We start from the raw sequence: 17,392 nt of genomic DNA, 5'->3' as shown, positions 1-17,392 counted from the left end.
ATCAAATGAAGAATTCCGCAAAGCTTAAGAACTTCGAGTGCGCGAACATGCAGCTCAATGTAGACCTCCCAAAGGACGTATCGTGTTTCAAGCTACTCTGGAAGGTTTGATTAAACCAGCCATCAAAACTCCACCATTCTCCAAAGCAGATATGCCTTCTCTCCTTGCCATTGTGATTGACTTTTCACGCATCGTAGAGCGTGGTCAGAAAAGAAAAACGATTTGAAGAACAAAAACACCTCTTTTTGACGTATAAAACAACATGTCAAATGAGAAATGGAAAGAGCAAATGTATCGAAAACGATATGTTTGTTGCGTCCATATAGTAAGGATATGTTAACACTGATTGGACAAGGCATGTGGCGGTGGTTTTTTTCTTTCACGCTCCACCCGAGTGACGAAAACAACCCGAAAATCGCATGCGTTGTGAAATTCATCTGAAACCGCGTCAAATATCATTCATCGATGTCAGTAGGCATTAACATAGGATTAAGGTTCTTTTGAAATACAGAGGGTCCCGGTATAAAGGGTCGACATGTTGCTAGCATTAGCAAGGTCACGTTCAACAACCTTTGCAAGGTGAGGGGGATGAACTCAAATGGAGGTGGTAAACTGTTGATGATGAGCTGAACATAATCGCATTTTCGACTGTTTGCGCCGCAATCACAACATTGTGGATGTCATGATATTTTAAACCGATTCGAAAGTGTAAACCGATTTGGAAGTGGGCGGCGAACCACACCACGACGTAAAAGTTTAGAATTAATGGCATAATTCACTTACCTTTTAAAAAGATGCTACTGCACTACTGCTTGGAGTCCAACGACTGAGTTGTGAGTTGGTTTGGGCAAGGATTAGTATTTGTAGCCAGGCCTAGCAGGGCTAATTCTGGATGTGCGTCGGGTTATTGAGGAGAAAGCTGTCGTGATTGCTTTGGAATTCTGCTTCATCACTGTACTGTCAGCAAAATTCCATTGCCACTCGACCGAAGGACTCTATGATTCGAGGGACTATCTTTCCGTTTACACCACCACCAATGCACTATGTACACAATACAGAGCTAGTGTGCGCCTTGATCATATATCATAGAGACCAAATAAATTTTGCCACTGTATTCGTCAGATCCCTTTTGGTATTGGTTCTGCCATCTGGAATTTTAGTTCTGCAGGTTCCTCATTTGGTGGAAGATCATTAGGTCAGTGACCATTCTTGTTTCTTTAAAAGTGGGTGTGCATTTTGGGTGACATATAATAGACAAGGACATGCATGAAGCGAAGCGACAACTTTATATGGGGTTTTATGACATCAAAAGTGATCATGATTTCACCAACCAGGCTGCTTGAATTATAAGCAGTATGTTGTGCCAATTACCCCCATGAGCGATGTCCTCAGGGAGGGTCAGTTTCATCAGATTAGAAGGAAGTGAGAACCGTCGGTTCGCATATAGTTATATGGCTTGGGTAAATAGTTAAGATGATGCCATCATGGCAGTTGACCCAATAGACGCTGACGCAGTATAGAAAATAGGTGGGGAGAATGTGGGAAGGAAACTAAACAAAACAGGAGAAGAATAGGTATTTTTTCCCGGAGATAAGCATAATGATCCTAAGACCCAAGTGTAGGATTTGAATTCAAAAAGACCCTAGCCGACCCCCTGTCCTGAATAGTTTGGTCTCGTTAGGGAGTTTTTCCCAAATGTACGCGATGATGAAGTGCCCCATCAACAGGACGTAACATCTATTTTAAAATCCGTTTCCAAAGTGATTGCATGAGTGTCGTATATCACTGGAAATGCCCGATTCCCCTGATTCTGTAGGATGTTAAATCGGGCATTTTATTTCTTTAAATAAATCATAAGCGTCGCATTTGCTCCTGGCACTGTTCACCATCCCAAATGGCAATATTGCCACTTGGGCCGGACAATCACGGCAAACGCCAAATATTATATATATATACATCTTCCTGAATAATTCTTGTACTAACCACTCTCCCGTGAAAGACAGTTGCCTACGCTACACAAAAATTTTTAAAAATCGAGGGTCAACCATTGAACTTTTGAGATATGTTGAATTTTGCACAAATCAGCGAAAAACGCAAAACGCAGGTTTCAGAAACTTCAAAAAACATGTCTTTGGCAAGGCAACTGCTAAATCATCACTGGCGTACTGTGAGAACCAAGAAATCAATGATTTTTTAGGAACTACGGTTACGGGTTGGCCGCGCAAGAGTACAAAAAAACTCCCTAATGAGACCTCTGAGGGTAGCGCTTGCGTTTGAGTTAGTGCGCATGCGCTTTCTACGGAAGATTGAAATGGCTTGTGTTGTGGACGAGTGATTTCTGGTTTCACGGTAGGATTTTTTCATGGAAACGGAGAAATAAACATTGAGAGCAATGTTCTTTCAAGATTATTGCATTATAAATAGGACCAGATCGTCGACATCCTCCCTCCCTTTCTTTTCTTTTCTTTTCTTTTCTTTTCTTTTCTTTTCTTTTCTTTTCTTCATGAATACCCTTTTGTTGTGACGGTCATAGCAGTATCTTCGCTATGAAATATTCTCTCTCTCTCTCTCTTTCTCTCTCTTTCTCTCTGTCACGAAGTTCCTTTATCGTGACAGTCTCTTCGCTATGAAATATTCCCTCTCTCTCTCTCTCTCTGTCACGAAGTTCCTTTATCGTGACAGTCATAGCAGTCTCTTCGCTATGAAATATTCTCTCTCTCTATTGCAGCATACACCGCAAAAGCCTGTATTGAAAACCCACTCTTAACATGCAGTTCAACACCCGCCAAATCCCAATATACAGTGTGAATACACCCATCGCATGTAGGACAAGAGGACTGGTCAAGCGATCCGCACTGGTCGGCTTGCTAAAACAGACTGACGAAGGTGGGCAGCGCGCACTTGCATGACGTCACCACTTTTGATTTAGTACAACAAAGAAAATACAATATATTGTACTCTGATTATCTAAATATCTGTTTAAATTTAAATGTCAACTAGAGAAGTATGTTATTCATATAAAAACCATGGATCACAACCGTTTTGAAATAATTTTTTTAAACAATCAAGTTGACAGATACACTTCTTTTTATAGTAGATAATGATTTTGAACAAAACTACGGTAACAAGAGTTTGATGGTTTTTATTAGTATTCCCAGTCAAATCCTATGAAATAGCTCAAAGCACAAAATAATGATGAAGGGTTTATCACTCGACATAGAATTATATACCAATAACCTGACATACTCGGTCGATCCCATAGGTAGCAGGAGCTGATGGGGACAATATTGTTTGCAAGCGAGGTACCATTAGGCCCCACGGGTGGGGCTGATTGGCCACTGCACGGATGTAGAATGACTGATTAAGCAAGGTATAGACCAATTACTGGTTGCTGAATGGCAAAAGTATTTTTGGGTCCCAGGCCAAACTTTGAAGAAATTTCGCCTGTAGTTTTCGCCCAGCGGCCCAAAAGGCCCCCGAAAAACCAGTGTCAGTCGTAATCTCATCCCCTCGGTCGTTGGTGCCGAGTGTTGGCCTGCCTGGGGTGCAGGATGCCCTAAAGGATGTGGACATTTACTTGTAACACCATTCTCCAAAGCAGACAAAATATTATAGCATAATACAGTATGGATGATACTCGGCCTCTCGATATATGTGTGTAACATATAGGAGTGAAAGAAAACACTGAATCAAAGGATGATGGTCTCTGGTCATTGGATAAAGGACAAGTCTTATTTGTTGCAACTTATTCTTTATTTGGTATAGCAAGAAGCAAAAAAGACTAATCTTTATTGATTCTTGGTCGGAGCAATTACGGAACAGCACGAATGAGGTACGGAAGGATGCTGTAAGGTTCTATCCAAGTCTTTTCATTATTGGTACTGGTATTTCGTCTGATCATTAGTAACATTTAAATCCCCAGCTGCAGTGTCCGATGCCACCTTCAGTTGGACAGCAAGTCCAGCTCTTGGTACAAAAGTGACCGACAGGAAAGCAATCAGACCTGGAAGAAAACGGGATAAAAGGGCGTCAATAGTGAGGTTTTGCTATCCCGTACCGAAAACTGATTAGTCCGTACAGCGCTTGGTTCACGGAGACCGGCTCAATATCGGGAAATCTTTCACGATGACGTCTTACGAGGGGAATGTGTTCTTTCTTATAATGATAATAAAATGGTACTTCTATAGCGCTAAATCCAGGATAAATATTCCCGCTCAAAGCGCTTTACACAAAAAACATTAATAACATTCTAATTTGATGGATAGGCACTCCTGAACAGAAAGGTTTTCAAGAGTGCCTTGAATTCCTTGATGTCAGTGAAAGAAGTCAGTCTCGGGGGCAACTTATTCCATAGCCTGGGTGCCGCGGATGCAAAAGCACGTTCAGCATTACCTGAACCGAGTGGCTTCGGTTGCATCAACCGGGTATGGGATGATGAACGGAGCACCCGAGACTGACCCCTCACACTGATGAGATTCTTCAGGTGAACAGGTGCCAGCCCGTGTATGGCCTTAAAGGTCAGAACGAGCACCTTAAACTCAACGTGTTGTGAGACAGAAAGCCAGTGCAGATTCCCGAAGAATTGGGGTGATATACTCTGACCTCCTGCTCCTTGTAAACGAGTCGAGCTGCAGAGTTCTGCACTCTCTGCAATTTCAAGATGGAATTGGCTGGTAGGCCTTTTAACAGGGAGTTGCAGAAATCCAGGCGAGATGCTATAGGAGCTGTGTATACTGCCTGGCAGAAGATTTTGATAGGTATCTCCTGATTCGACTGATGTTGTGGATCCCGAGATTCGCATTTCGAACAATGTTTGAAATATGTTGCCTGAAGTTAAGGTACTTGTCGAAAATTACCCCCAGGTTCCTTGCTGAGTCTGCGGGATCCACAACACAATCAACTACTTTGATAACTGTGATGCTAGGCACATCTTTCATGTATGGGGATCTGATAACGATGAACTCAGTTTTCTCATTGTTACACAGCAGCCTATTCTCTAACAACCATGCACTGACCTTCGAAATGCAGTCACCCATGGATAATGTCACTGCACCAAGTTGGCTCATGTCAAAAACCAAGTAGCACTGTGCATCTTCAGCATAGAAATGGAAACCGCAGTGAGGAGTCAGTATGTCACGGAGGGGGTTTGTGTAAAGGGTGAACAAGAGTGGCCCCAGGACCGAACCCTGGGGCACCCAACAATCAACACTGATTGGGGTAGAGCAGGCTTTCCCGATTTTCACACACTGAGTCCTCCCTGACAGATACGACTGAATCCATTTAGGAGCCAGACATGTCGATCTCTCAGAATGGCATGGTCCACAGTGTCGAAAGCGGCACTTAGGTCAAGCAGGACAAGGAGCACACCTTTGCGCTCAGCCAGAGCTTGAACGATGTCATTGTGCACCTTAAGAAGTGCCGTTTCGACACTGTGAGCCTGACGATATGCAGACTGGAAAGGGGTTTGGAGACCGTTCCTTTCGATATGGGCAGTCAACTGGCTAGCTACAACCTTCTCAAAACTTTTGATAAAAAGGCAAGGTTTGACACTGGCCTGTAATTTTTCAAGACCTCTGTTGGATTTCTCGACGGTACAGCATAGCGAAAACTCTCTATTAGCGGGGGCAAATAGGGGGGCAAATAGCAAATCTGGTTCAAGGTAGGAGGATCCTTGCCGGACTCATTACGAGAGGATGCTGTTTGAAACCTCTTTGTGTGTGACCAAAAGCCATTTTTACTGTGACGCCTCCAATAGAACAAGCGAGAGAGAGAACCCAAAGGCTGTGTCACCTACCGTTTTTCCAGATCCATTTCTTCACTGAATCCTTCCTCGACTTTATCTCCTGCAACAAACAGATAAACGGGTATAATAATCCATGTGTTTGGTAAGGGTAGTAAGTTTGGGGTAGAGTGAATGCGATTGGGACAGTGCATACACTGCTTTGTCATTTTACGCCGCACTGCACCAAGGCAATGGAAAAAAAAGGAAAAGTTTTGAAATCCATGGGAGCTGAATCGCGTCACCAAATGCATTTAGACTTGGTCCCATGAATTTCACCACCGACACGATTTTTGCACTGTTTGAGTACAGTGTCAGCTGAAAAAGCCGTGTGAAATAGCAAATGCACTGTCGCATGCGTTGTCACAATCGCATGCCAAGTAATCAATCAAACCCGCCCAAAAGCGCTCTGTCTCTCGCCTCCCGATAGAGAAAGTTGGTTTCGGTCAGGTTTCGACCAGCCTGCACCGATCATTGGAGGAAGAATATTCGAGAAACCCATGATCTCCCCTGGATAAGGCAGGTAGGATAATGGGCTTTTAGATCACAGAGATTAATATCTGTACTCGTTCATAAAGTTGATGTCATGATGTAGAGCATTATCTCAAACCCAGCGATTCTGTACCCGTTTTACCCGCAGACGTGAGATCTTTTTGTCGCATATAGAACCGATGATAATCGTAGGAACTGAGCTTAAGCCGATCATTTGCGGGCGTTGTATGTACACATACCGAGGACCAAGGAGAAGATCACCACCAGAACGAACAGGACACAAATGGTCTTCATCTTTTCCGTGAGAAATCTTGCTTGGGAGACGTCACTTCCTGGAATGTAGCGAAAAGAGGAAACTGAGATTTCTGAGCTTTTTGCTCGCCAACACTCGCCACTTACTAAGTTGGCTATAACAAGGTATCTCCCTACCCTCACTATCGGTGTAAAGCACCAGTATACACCACAGGCGCGTAAAAATAAGAGCTCAAAAGCCCTCCCCCCCCCCCCCCCCCCAAAATCGACTGAAAAACACACCCGCACATAGAATTGCACAAGTGTTGACACTGGAGCTGGAGTTTTTATATTCAGGTATCGGTTAACGTCCAAGGATAAGGTAGGTTTTATCTGAAAGAATGCCAACTTACGCGATAATGCAAAATATTCCAGTGCAATAACGATTTATGCATTGTATATGGTGAATTGCCACTTGCGATGTCGGAATCGCATTCAGCCACTTCCGATGTCACAAAGCGAGAGCTTTTGCTGGTGCGGTTTGGGTGCAATGAAGCGTGAAAGTGCAAAGGTGTTTAAGAGCATTCTCGCAGTCGCAATCAGTGGTAACCCACCATATAAGGGTGTAGGTTTAAAGTCGGTTCCCGCTAAACGCGAGTTTGCTTGAATCGCAGCAGAACAAACTCGCTTGTCTGGGTGTTTGGGCGAGCAGTGGGGCGTAAAATAACAAAGCCGTATTATAGCGTGCGTTGCTGCAATCGTAATTACTGGTATTGGAAACCTCAATGATTGCGAATGGCCTCTTGGCTTGGCCATTTGACGCCCCCTGCAAAAAACCGAACTAAAAAAAGCATTTGCGCGGATTACGACAACGCATGCAATGCTTTTTCATTTCACGCTACACTGCACTGCCCTAAAACAAATCTCAATATGTAAAATTTCACACATATATACTAAACCAGTTTGCTTTCATGGCTACAGCAAACAGGGGATCTTAAGCAGTCTGTGGTGTGTTTACGCGCGATCAACCTATTTAAAATCAAATGAAGAATTCCGCAGAGGTGAAGAACTTCGAGTGCGCGAACATGCAGCTCAATGTAGTCCTCCCAAAGGATGTATCGTGTTTCAAGCAACTCTGGAAGGTTTGATTAAACCAGCCATCATAACTCTACCCTTGTCCAAACCGGACATGCCTTCTCTCCTTGCCATTGTGATTGACTTTTCACACATCGTAGAGCGTGGTCAGAAAAATATAGACAGTATGAGGAAGAAAAACACCTCTTTCCGACGTATAAAACAGCACAATGAGGAATGGAAAGAGCAAGGGGGATGAACTCAAATTGAGGCGGTTAATAGTTGATTGTGTGCTGAACATAATCGCATTCTCGACTGTTTGCGCCGCAATCACGAAATTGTGGATGTCATGATATTTTAAACCGATTCGAAAGTGTAAACCGGTTTGGAAGTGGGCGGCGAACCACACCATGACGTACAAGTTTAAAATTAATGGCATAATTCACTTACCTTTTAAAAAGATGCTACTGCACTACTGCTTGGAGTCCAACGACTGAGCTGTGAGTTGGTTTCGGCAAGGATTAGTATTTGTAGCCAGGCCTAGCAGGGCTGATTCTGGATGTGCGTCGGGTTATTGAGTAGAAAGCTGTCGTGAATGCTTTGGAATTCTGCTTCATCACTGTACTGTCAGCAAAATTCCATTGATACTCGACTTCAACTTCACCTGTTATTGTTACTCACTTGACATAATTCAAGTGGTAAGGATAGGTTTACACTCACTGTCACAGGGCTCGGGTTTGAGAACCAATAACTTGTATTCTGGATAAACTTGCATAGATTTAGGACTAGAATTCGTCACAGGCATTTGTGAAGGACTCTATGATTCGAGGGACTATCTTTCCGTTTACACCACCACCAATTCATTGTGTTCACAATACACAGCTAATGTACGCCGTGGTCATACAGTAGTCTCGCGTATACTCCGCCGTCAAAGCCGACGCGATTCCGAAATTCCAGCGAAGTTGTCGATTTTTAATTTAACAACAGCGGGTTCGAGACGGGGCATCAATCACCCATCGACTGGGATTATACACCTTTCCAGAAATGGGGCGCTGAGTTTCCGAAATAGTGATATCATAAGGGGAAACTAGGCCTTATGGTGGAGGGACAAAGGAGATAATCATGGTTGACCAACACACTTGAATGCCTTTAATGACGGACAAGGGGGAAAAAGTTGGTTCCAATGCAAGTCACCAATTTCGGGAAGCATGTATAGGGAGCTCTTGAGCGAGCTTTATGGGTTAGAGAGTGTGTGTATACCGTTCACGAAAAAAAGTTGACCCGGTCTAATGTTTTTGAGTGTTTCTATTTTTGAGTGTTTCCCCTCATTGTTTGGGAACGCTAAAAGATAGATTGACAAGTTTTTCTGTGTTTCCCCCTATTGAAAAGTCATGGTCTCTCTAGCTGCCTATTGTTTGGAAACACTGACACATGGGAAACAACCACAGATGTTACACCGGAACCAGGAAACCTCCAGGCCCAGGTGAAATTTGTGCACGCGAATCGTATTCGCCGATGCACAGCAATTTACCTGTAGAGAGATTTTCTTTTTCCAAAACAATGCAGCGGGACCGATGATGTTTAAGCAGAGTAGCCGCTGTTCGGTTGGAGATTTCGTCATAATAGGGGCGAATCAAAGTGTGACGATACCCTGGGGCGAATCGAAATGCATTAAACAACTATCTGCATCTCTTTCCGCGAAGAAATCGTGCTTTGAACTGGCAAAAGTCCGCAAAAGATTTCGAGTCTGCTACTTTTTCCGTAGTACGCATGCGCACCAATATGATCGGTCCCCGGCTGCCCGTTTCGACGACGATTTCGTCAATGTCACGGCGTGAGGGAGGATGTCGACGATCTGGTCCTATTTATAATGCAATAATCTTGAAAGAACATTGCTCTCAATGTTTATTTCTCCGTTTCCATGACAAAATCCTACCGTGAAACCAGAAATCACTCGTCCACAACACAAGCCATTTCAATCTTCCGTAGAAAGCGCATGCGCACTAACTCAAACGCAAGCGCTACCCTCAGAGGTCTCATTAGGGAGTTTTTTTGTACTCTTGCGCGCCCAACCCGTAACCGTAGTTCCTAAAAAATCATTGATTTCTTGGTTCTCACAGTACGCCAGTGATGATTTAGCAGTTGCTTTGCCAAAGACATGTTTTTTGAAGTTTCTGAAACCTGGAGCGCTACTCAATAGGCGGCTAACAAGAAACTACGTATTTTACTGTTGTTGCCGACGTATGTGTACACTGAACTTGGGATGTGCGTCGGCCCAGTGTTGAAATGCTGTCCAGTGCAAGATGGAGCGTTTTTCGCTGATTTGTGCAAAATTCAACATATCTCAAAAGTTCAATGGTTGACCCTCGATTTTTAAAAATTTTTGTGTAGCGTAGGCAACTGTCTTTCACGGGAGAGTGGTTAGTACAAGAATTATTCAGGAAGAAATGTATATATATATAATATTTGGCGTTTGCCGTGATTGTCCGGCCCAAGTGGCAATATTGCCATTTGGGATGGTGAACAGTGCCAGGAGCAAATGCGACGCTTATGATTTATTTAAAGAAATAAAATGCCCGATTTAACATCCTACAGAATCAGGGGAATCGGGCGTTTCCACTGATATACGACACAAATGGGTTTTCCTCATGCAATCACTTTGGAAACGGATTTTAAAATAGATGTTACGTCCTGTTGATGGGGCACTTCATCATCGCGTACATTTGGGAAAAACTCCCTAACGAGACCAAACTATTCAGGACAGGGGGTCGGCTAGGGTCTTTTTGAATTCAAATCCTACACTTGGGTCTTAGGATCATTATGCTTATCTCCGGGAAAAAATACCTATTCTTCTCCTGTTTTGTTTAGTTTCCTTCCCACATTCTCCCCACCTATTTTCTATACTGCGTCAGCGTCTATTGGGTCAACTGCTATGATGGCATCATCCTAACTATATCCCTTCCTCTCCCCACCACCAACTACACGCCATCATTAACATTGTGTGCTAGCCAACTGCTTCTTCGGCCAACTGCCATGATGGCATCATCTTAACTATTTACCCAAGCCATATAACTATATGCGAACCGACGGTTCTCACTTCCTTCTAATCTGATGAAACTGACCCTCCCTGAGGACATCGCTCATGGGGGTAATTGTCACAACATACTGCTTATAATTCAAGCACTGGACAGCATTTCAACACTGGGCCGACGCACATCCCAAGTTCAGTGTACACATACGTCGGCAACAACAGTAAAATACGTAGTTTCTTGTTAGCCGCCTATTGAGTAGCGCTCCAGGTTTCAGAAACTTCAAAAAACATGTCTTTGGCAAAGCAACTGCTAAATCATCACTGGCGTACTGTGAGAACCAAGAAATCAATGATTTTTTAGGAACTACGGTTACGAGTTGGGCGCGCAAGAGTACAAAAAAACTCCCTAATGAGACCTCTGAGGGTAGCGCTTGCGTTTGAGTTAGTGCGCATGCGCTTTCTACGGAAGATTGAAATGGCTTGTGTTGTGGACGAGTGATTTCTGGTTTCACGGTAGGATTTTGTCATGGAAACGGAGAAATAAACATTGAGAGCAATGTTCTTTCAAGATTATTGCATTATAAATAGGACCAGATCGTCGACATCCTCCCTCACGCCGTGACATTGACGAAATCGTCGTCGAAACGGGCAGCCGGGGACCGATCATATTGGTGCGCATGCGTACTACGGAAAAAGTAGCAGACTCGAAATCTTTTGCGGACTTTTGCCAGTTCAAAGCACGATTTCTTCGCGGAAAGAGATGCAGATAGTTGTTTAATGCATTTCGATTCGCCCCAGGGTATCGTCACACTTTGATTCGCCCCTATTATGACGAAATCTCCAACCGAACAGCGGCTACTCTGCTTAAACATCATCGGTCCCGCTGCATTGTTTTGGAAAAAGAAAATCTCTCTACAGGTAAATTGCTGTGCATCGGCGAATACGATTCGCGTGCACAAATTTCACCTGGGCCTGGAGGTTTCCTGGTTCCGGTGTAACATCTGTGGTTGTTTCCCATGTGTCAGTGTTTCCAAACAATAGGCAGCTAGAGAGACCATGACTTTTCAATAGGGGGAAACACAGAAAAACTTGTCAATCTATCTTTTAGCGTTCCCAAACAATGAGGGGAAACACTCAAAAATAGAAACACTCAAAAACATTAGACCGGGTCAACTTTTTTTCGTGAACGGTATACACACACTCTCTAACCCATAAAGCTCGCTCAAGAGCTCCCTATACATGCTTCCCGAAATTGGTGACTTGCATTGGAACCAACTTTTTCCCCCTTGTCCGTCATTAAAGGCATTCAAGTGTGTTGGTCAACCATGATTATCTCCTTTGTCCCTCCACCATAAGGCCTAGTTTCCCCTTATGATATCACTATTTCGGAAACTCAGCGCCCCATTTCTGGAAAGGTGTATAATCCCAGTCGAAGGGTGATTGATGCCCCGTCTCGAACCCGCTGTTGTTAAATTAAAAATCGACAACTTCGCTGGAATTTCGGAATCGCGTCGGCTTTGACGGCGGAGTATACGCGAGACTACTGTATGACCACGGCGTACATTAGCTGTGTATTGTGAACACAATGAATTGGTGGTGGTGTAAACGGAAAGATAGTCCCTCGAATCATAGAGTCCTTCACAAATGCCTGTGACGAATTCTAGTCCTAAATCTATGCAAGTTTATCCAGAATACAAGTTATTGGTTCTCAAACCCGAGCCCTGTGACAGTGAGTGTAAACCTATCCTTACCACTTGAATTATGTCAAGTGAGTAACAATAACAGGTGAAGTTGAAGTCGAGTATCAATGGAATTTTGCTGACAGTACAGTGATGAAGCAGAATTCCAAAGCATTCACGACAGCTTTCTACTCAATAACCCGACGCACATCCAGAATCAGCCCTGCTAGGCCTGGCTACAAATACTAATCCTTGCCGAAACCAACTCACAGCTCAGTCGTTGGACTCCAAGCAGTAGTGCAGTAGCATCTTTTTAAAAGGTAAGTGAATTATGCCATTAATTTTAAACTTGTACGTCATGGTGTGGTTCGCCGCCCACTTCCAAACCGGTTTACACTTTCGAATCGGTTTAAAATATCATGACATCCACAATTTCGTGATTGCGGCGCAAACAGTCGAGAATGCGATTATGTTCAGCACACAATCAACTATTAACCGCCTCAATTTGAGTTCATCCCCCTTGCTCTTTCCATTCCTCATTGTGCTGTTTTATACGTCGGAAAGAGGTGTTTTTCTTCCTCATACTGTTTATATTTTTCTGACCACGCTCTACGATGTGTGAAAAGTCAATCACAATGGCAAGGAGAGAAGGCATGTCTGGTTTGGACAAGGGTAGAGTTATGATGGCTGGTTTAATCAAACCTTCCAGAGTTGCTTGAAACACGATACATCCTTTGGGAGGACTACATTGAGCTGCATGTTCGCGCACTCGAAGTTCTTCACCTCTGCGGAATTCTTCATTTGATTTTAAATAGGTTGATCGCGCGTAAACACACCACAGACTGCTTAAGATCCCCTGTTTGCTGTAGCCATGAAAGCAAACTGGTTTAGTATATATGTGTGAAATTTTACATATTGAGATTTGTTTTAGGGCAGTGCAGTGTAGCGTGAAATGAAAAAGCATTGCATGCGTTGTCATAATCCGCGCAAATGCTTTTTTTAGTTCGGTTTTTTGCAGGGGGCGTCAAATGGCCAAGCCAAGAGGCCATTCGCAATCATTGAGGTTTCCAATACCAGTAATTACGATTGCAGCAACGCACGCTATAATACGGCTTTGTTATTTTACGCCCCACTGCTCGCCCAAACACCCAGACAAGCGAGTTTGTTCTGCTGCGATTCAAGCAAACTCGCGTTTAGCGGGAACCGACTTTAAACCTACACCCTTATATGGTGGGTTACCACTGATTGCGACTGCGAGAATGCTCTTAAACACCTTTGCACTTTCACGCTTCATTGCACCCAAACCGCACCAGCAAAAGCTCTCGCTTTGTGACATCGGAAGTGGCTGAATGCGATTCCGACATCGCAAGTGGCAATTCACCATATACAATGCATAAATCGTTATTGCACTGGAATATTTTGCATTATCGCGTAAGTTGGCATTCTTTCAGATAAAACCTACCTTATCCTTGGACGTTAACCGATACCTGAATATAAAAACTCCAGCTCCAGTGTCAACACTTGTGCAATTCTATGTGCGGGTGTGTTTTTCAGTCGATTTTGGGGTCGGGGGGGGGGGGAGGGCTTTTGAGCTCTTATTTTTACGCGCCTGTGGTGTATACTGGTGCTTTGCACCGATAGTGAGGGTAGGGAGATACCTTGTTATAGCCAACTTAGTAAGTGGCGAGTGTTGGCGAGCAAAAAGCTCAGAAATCTCAGTTTCCTCTTTTCGCTACATTCCAGGAAGTGACGTCTCCCAAGCAAGATTTCTCACGGAAAAGATGAAGACCATTTGTGTCCTGTTCGTTCTGGTGGTGATCTTCTCCTTGGTCCTCGGTATGTGTACATACAACGCCCGCAAATGATCGGCTTAAGCTCAGTTCCTACGATTATCATCGGTTCTATATGCGACAAAAAGATCTCACGTCTGCGGGTAAAACGGGTACAGAATCGCTGGGTTTGAGATAATGCTCTACATCATGACATCAACTTTATGAACGAGTACAGATATTAATCTCTGTGATCTAAAAGCCCATTATCCTACCTGCCTTATCCAGGGGAGATCATGGGTTTCTCGAATATTCTTCCTCCAATGATCGGTGCAGGCTGGTCGAAACCTGACCGAAACCAACTTTCTCTATCGGGAGGCGAGAGACAGCGCTTTTGGGCGGGTTTGATTGATTACTTGGCATGCGATTGTGACAACGCATGCGACAGTGCATTTGCTATTTCACACGGCTTTTTCAGCTGACACTGTACTCAAACAGTGCAAAAATCGTGTCGGTGGTGAAATTCATGGGACCAAGTCTAAATGCATTTGGTGACGCGATTCAGCTCCCATGGATTTCAAAACTTTTCCTTTTTTTTCCATTGCCTTGGTGCAGTGCGGCGTAAAATGACAAAGCAGTGTATGCACTGTCCCAATCGCATTCACTCTACCCCAAACTTACTACCCTTACCAAACACATGGATTATTATACCCGTTTATCTGTTTGTTGCAGGAGATAAAGTCGAGGAAGGATTCAGTGAAGAAATGGATCTGGAAAAACGGTAGGTGACACAGCCTTTGGGTTCTCCCTCTCGCTTGTTCTATTGGAGGCGTCACAGTAAAAATGGCTTTTGGTCACACACAAAGAGGTTTCAAACAGCATCCTCTCGTAATGAGTCCGGCAAGGATCCTCCTACCTTGAACCAGATTTGCTATTTGCCCCCCTATTTGCCCCCGCTAATAGAGAGTTTTCGCTATGCTGTACCGTCGAGAAATCCAACAGAAGTCTTGAAAAATTACAGGCCAGTGTCAAACCTTGCCTTTTTATCAAAAGTTTTGAGAAGGTTGTAGCTAGCCAGTTGACTGCCCATATCGAAAGGAACGGTCTCTAAACCCCTTTCCAGTCTGCATATCGTCAGGCTCACAGTGTCGAAACGGCACTTCTTAAGGTGCACAATGACATCGTTCAAGCTCTGGCTGAGCGCAAAGGTGTGCTCCTTGTCCTGTTTGACCTAAGTGCCGCTTTCGACACTGTGGACCATGCCATTCTGAGAGATCGACATGTCTGGCTCCTAAATGGATTCAGTCGTATCTGTCAGGGAGGACTCAGTGTGTGAAAATCGGGAAAGCCTGCTCTACCCCAATCAGTGTTGATTGTTGGGTGCCCCAGGGTTCGGTCCTGGGGCCACTCTTGTTCACCCTTTACACAAACCCCCTCCGTGACATACTGACTCCTCACTGCGGTTTCCATTTCTATGCTGAAGATGCACAGTGCTACTTGGTTTTTGACATGAGCCAACTTGGTGCAATGACATTATCCATGGGTGACTGCATTTCGAAGGTCAGTGCATGGTTGTTAGAGAATAGGCTGCTGTGTAACAATGAGAAAACTGAGTTCATCGTTATCAGATCCCCATACATGAAAGATGTGCCTAGCATCACAGTTATCAAAGTAGTTGATTGTGTTGTGGATCCCGCAGACTCAGCAAGGAACCTGGGGGTAATTTTCGACAAGTACCTTAACTTCAGGCAACATATTTCAAACATTGTTCGAAATGCGAATCTCGGGATCCACAACATCAGTCGAATCAGGAGATACCTATCAAAATCTTCTGCCAGGCAGTATACACAGCTCCTATAGCATCTCGCCTGGATTTCTGCAACTCCCTGTTAAAAGGCCTACCAGCCAATTCCATCTTGAAATTGCAGAGAGTGCAGAACTCTGCAGCTCGACTCGTTTACAAGGAGCAGGAGGTCAGAGTATATCACCCCAATTCTTCGGGAATCTGCACTGGCTTTCTGTCTCACAACACGTTGAGTTTAAGGTTATCGTTCTGACCTTTAAGGCCATACACGGGCTGGCACCTGTTCACCTGAAGAATCTCATCAGTGTGAGGGGTCAGTCTCGGGTGCTCCGTTCATCATCCCATACCCGGTTGATGCAACCGAAGCCACTCGGTTCAGGTAATGATGAACGTGCTTTTGCATCCGCGGCACCCAGGCTATGGAATAAGTTGCCCCCGAGACTGACTTCTTTCACTGACATTAAGGAATTCAAGGCACTCTTGAAAACCTTTCTGTTCAGGAGTGCCTATCCATCAAATTAGAATGTTATTAATGTTTTTTGTGTAAAGCGCTTTGAGCGGGAATATTTATCCTGGATTTAGCGCTATAGAAGTACCATTTTATTATCATTATAAGAAAGAACACATTCCCCTCGTAAGACGTCATCGTGAAAGATTTCCCGATCTTGAGCCGGTCTCCGTGAACCAAGCGCTGTACGGACTAATCAGTTTTCGGTACGGGATAGCAAAACCTCACTATTGACGCCCTTTTATCCCGTTTTCTTCCAGGTCTGATTGCTTTCCTGTCGGTCACTTTTGTACCAAGAGCTGGACTTGCTGTCCAACTGAAGGTGGCATCGGACACTGCAGCTGGGGATTTAAATGTTACTAATGATCAGACGAAATACCAGTACCAATAATGAAAAGACTTGGATAGAACCTTACAGCATCCTTCCGTACCTCATTCGTGCTGTTCCGTAATTGCTCCGACCAAGAATCAATAAAGATTAGTCTTTTTTGCTTCTTGCTATACCAAATAAAGAATAAGTTGCAACAAATAAGACTTGTCCTTTATCCAATGACCAGAGACCATCATCCTTTGATTCAGTGTTTTCTTTCACTCCTATATGTTACACACATATATCGAGAGGCCGAGTATCATCCATACTGTATTATGCTATAATATTTTGTCTGCTTTGGAGAATGGTGTTACAAGTAAATTTCCACATCCTTTAGGGCATCCTGCACCCCAGGCAGGCCAACACTCGGCACCAACGACCGAGGGGATGAGATTACGACTGACACTGGTTTTTCGGGGGCCTTTTGGGCCGCTGGGCGAAAACTACAGGCGAAATTTCTTCAAAGTTTGGCCTGGGACCCAAAAATACTTTTGCCATTCAGCAACCAGTAATTGGTCTATACCTTGCCTAATCAGTCATTCTACATCCGTGCAGTGGCCAATCAGCCCCACCCGTGGGGCCTAATGGTACCTCGCTTGCAAACAATATTGTCCCCATCAGCTCCTGCTACCTATGGGATCGACGAGTATGTCAG

At 44.1% G+C, this 17,392-nt stretch overlaps 2 long non-coding RNA genes across 2 annotated transcripts; one reads left to right on the top strand and one right to left on the bottom strand.

Moving 5' to 3' along the window:
• Nucleotides 1-3,740: 3,740 nt before the first annotated feature.
• On the bottom strand, nt 3,741-8,159 carry LOC135489818 (uncharacterized). Its single transcript, XR_010447242.1, has 4 exons — nt 8,027-8,159; nt 6,511-6,603; nt 5,795-5,843; nt 3,741-4,003 (listed from the first exon to the last, which is right to left on the bottom strand). It is a non-coding gene; the product is annotated as an uncharacterized LOC135489818 (long non-coding RNA).
• Nucleotides 8,160-12,473: 4,314 nt separating this feature from the next.
• On the top strand, nt 12,474-16,890 carry LOC135489815 (uncharacterized). The gene is made up of 4 exons (XR_010447239.1): nt 12,474-12,606; nt 14,030-14,122; nt 14,788-14,836; nt 16,628-16,890. It is a non-coding gene; the product is annotated as an uncharacterized LOC135489815 (long non-coding RNA).
• The last annotated feature ends 502 nt before the right edge of the window (nt 16,891-17,392 follow it).

Source organism: Lineus longissimus, chromosome 6 (assembly GCF_910592395.1).
Source record: "Lineus longissimus chromosome 6, tnLinLong1.2, whole genome shotgun sequence".
Taxonomy (NCBI): Eukaryota; Metazoa; Nemertea; class Pilidiophora; order Heteronemertea; family Lineidae; genus Lineus; species Lineus longissimus.
This window is presented reverse-complemented; position numbering and strand designations above follow the sequence as displayed.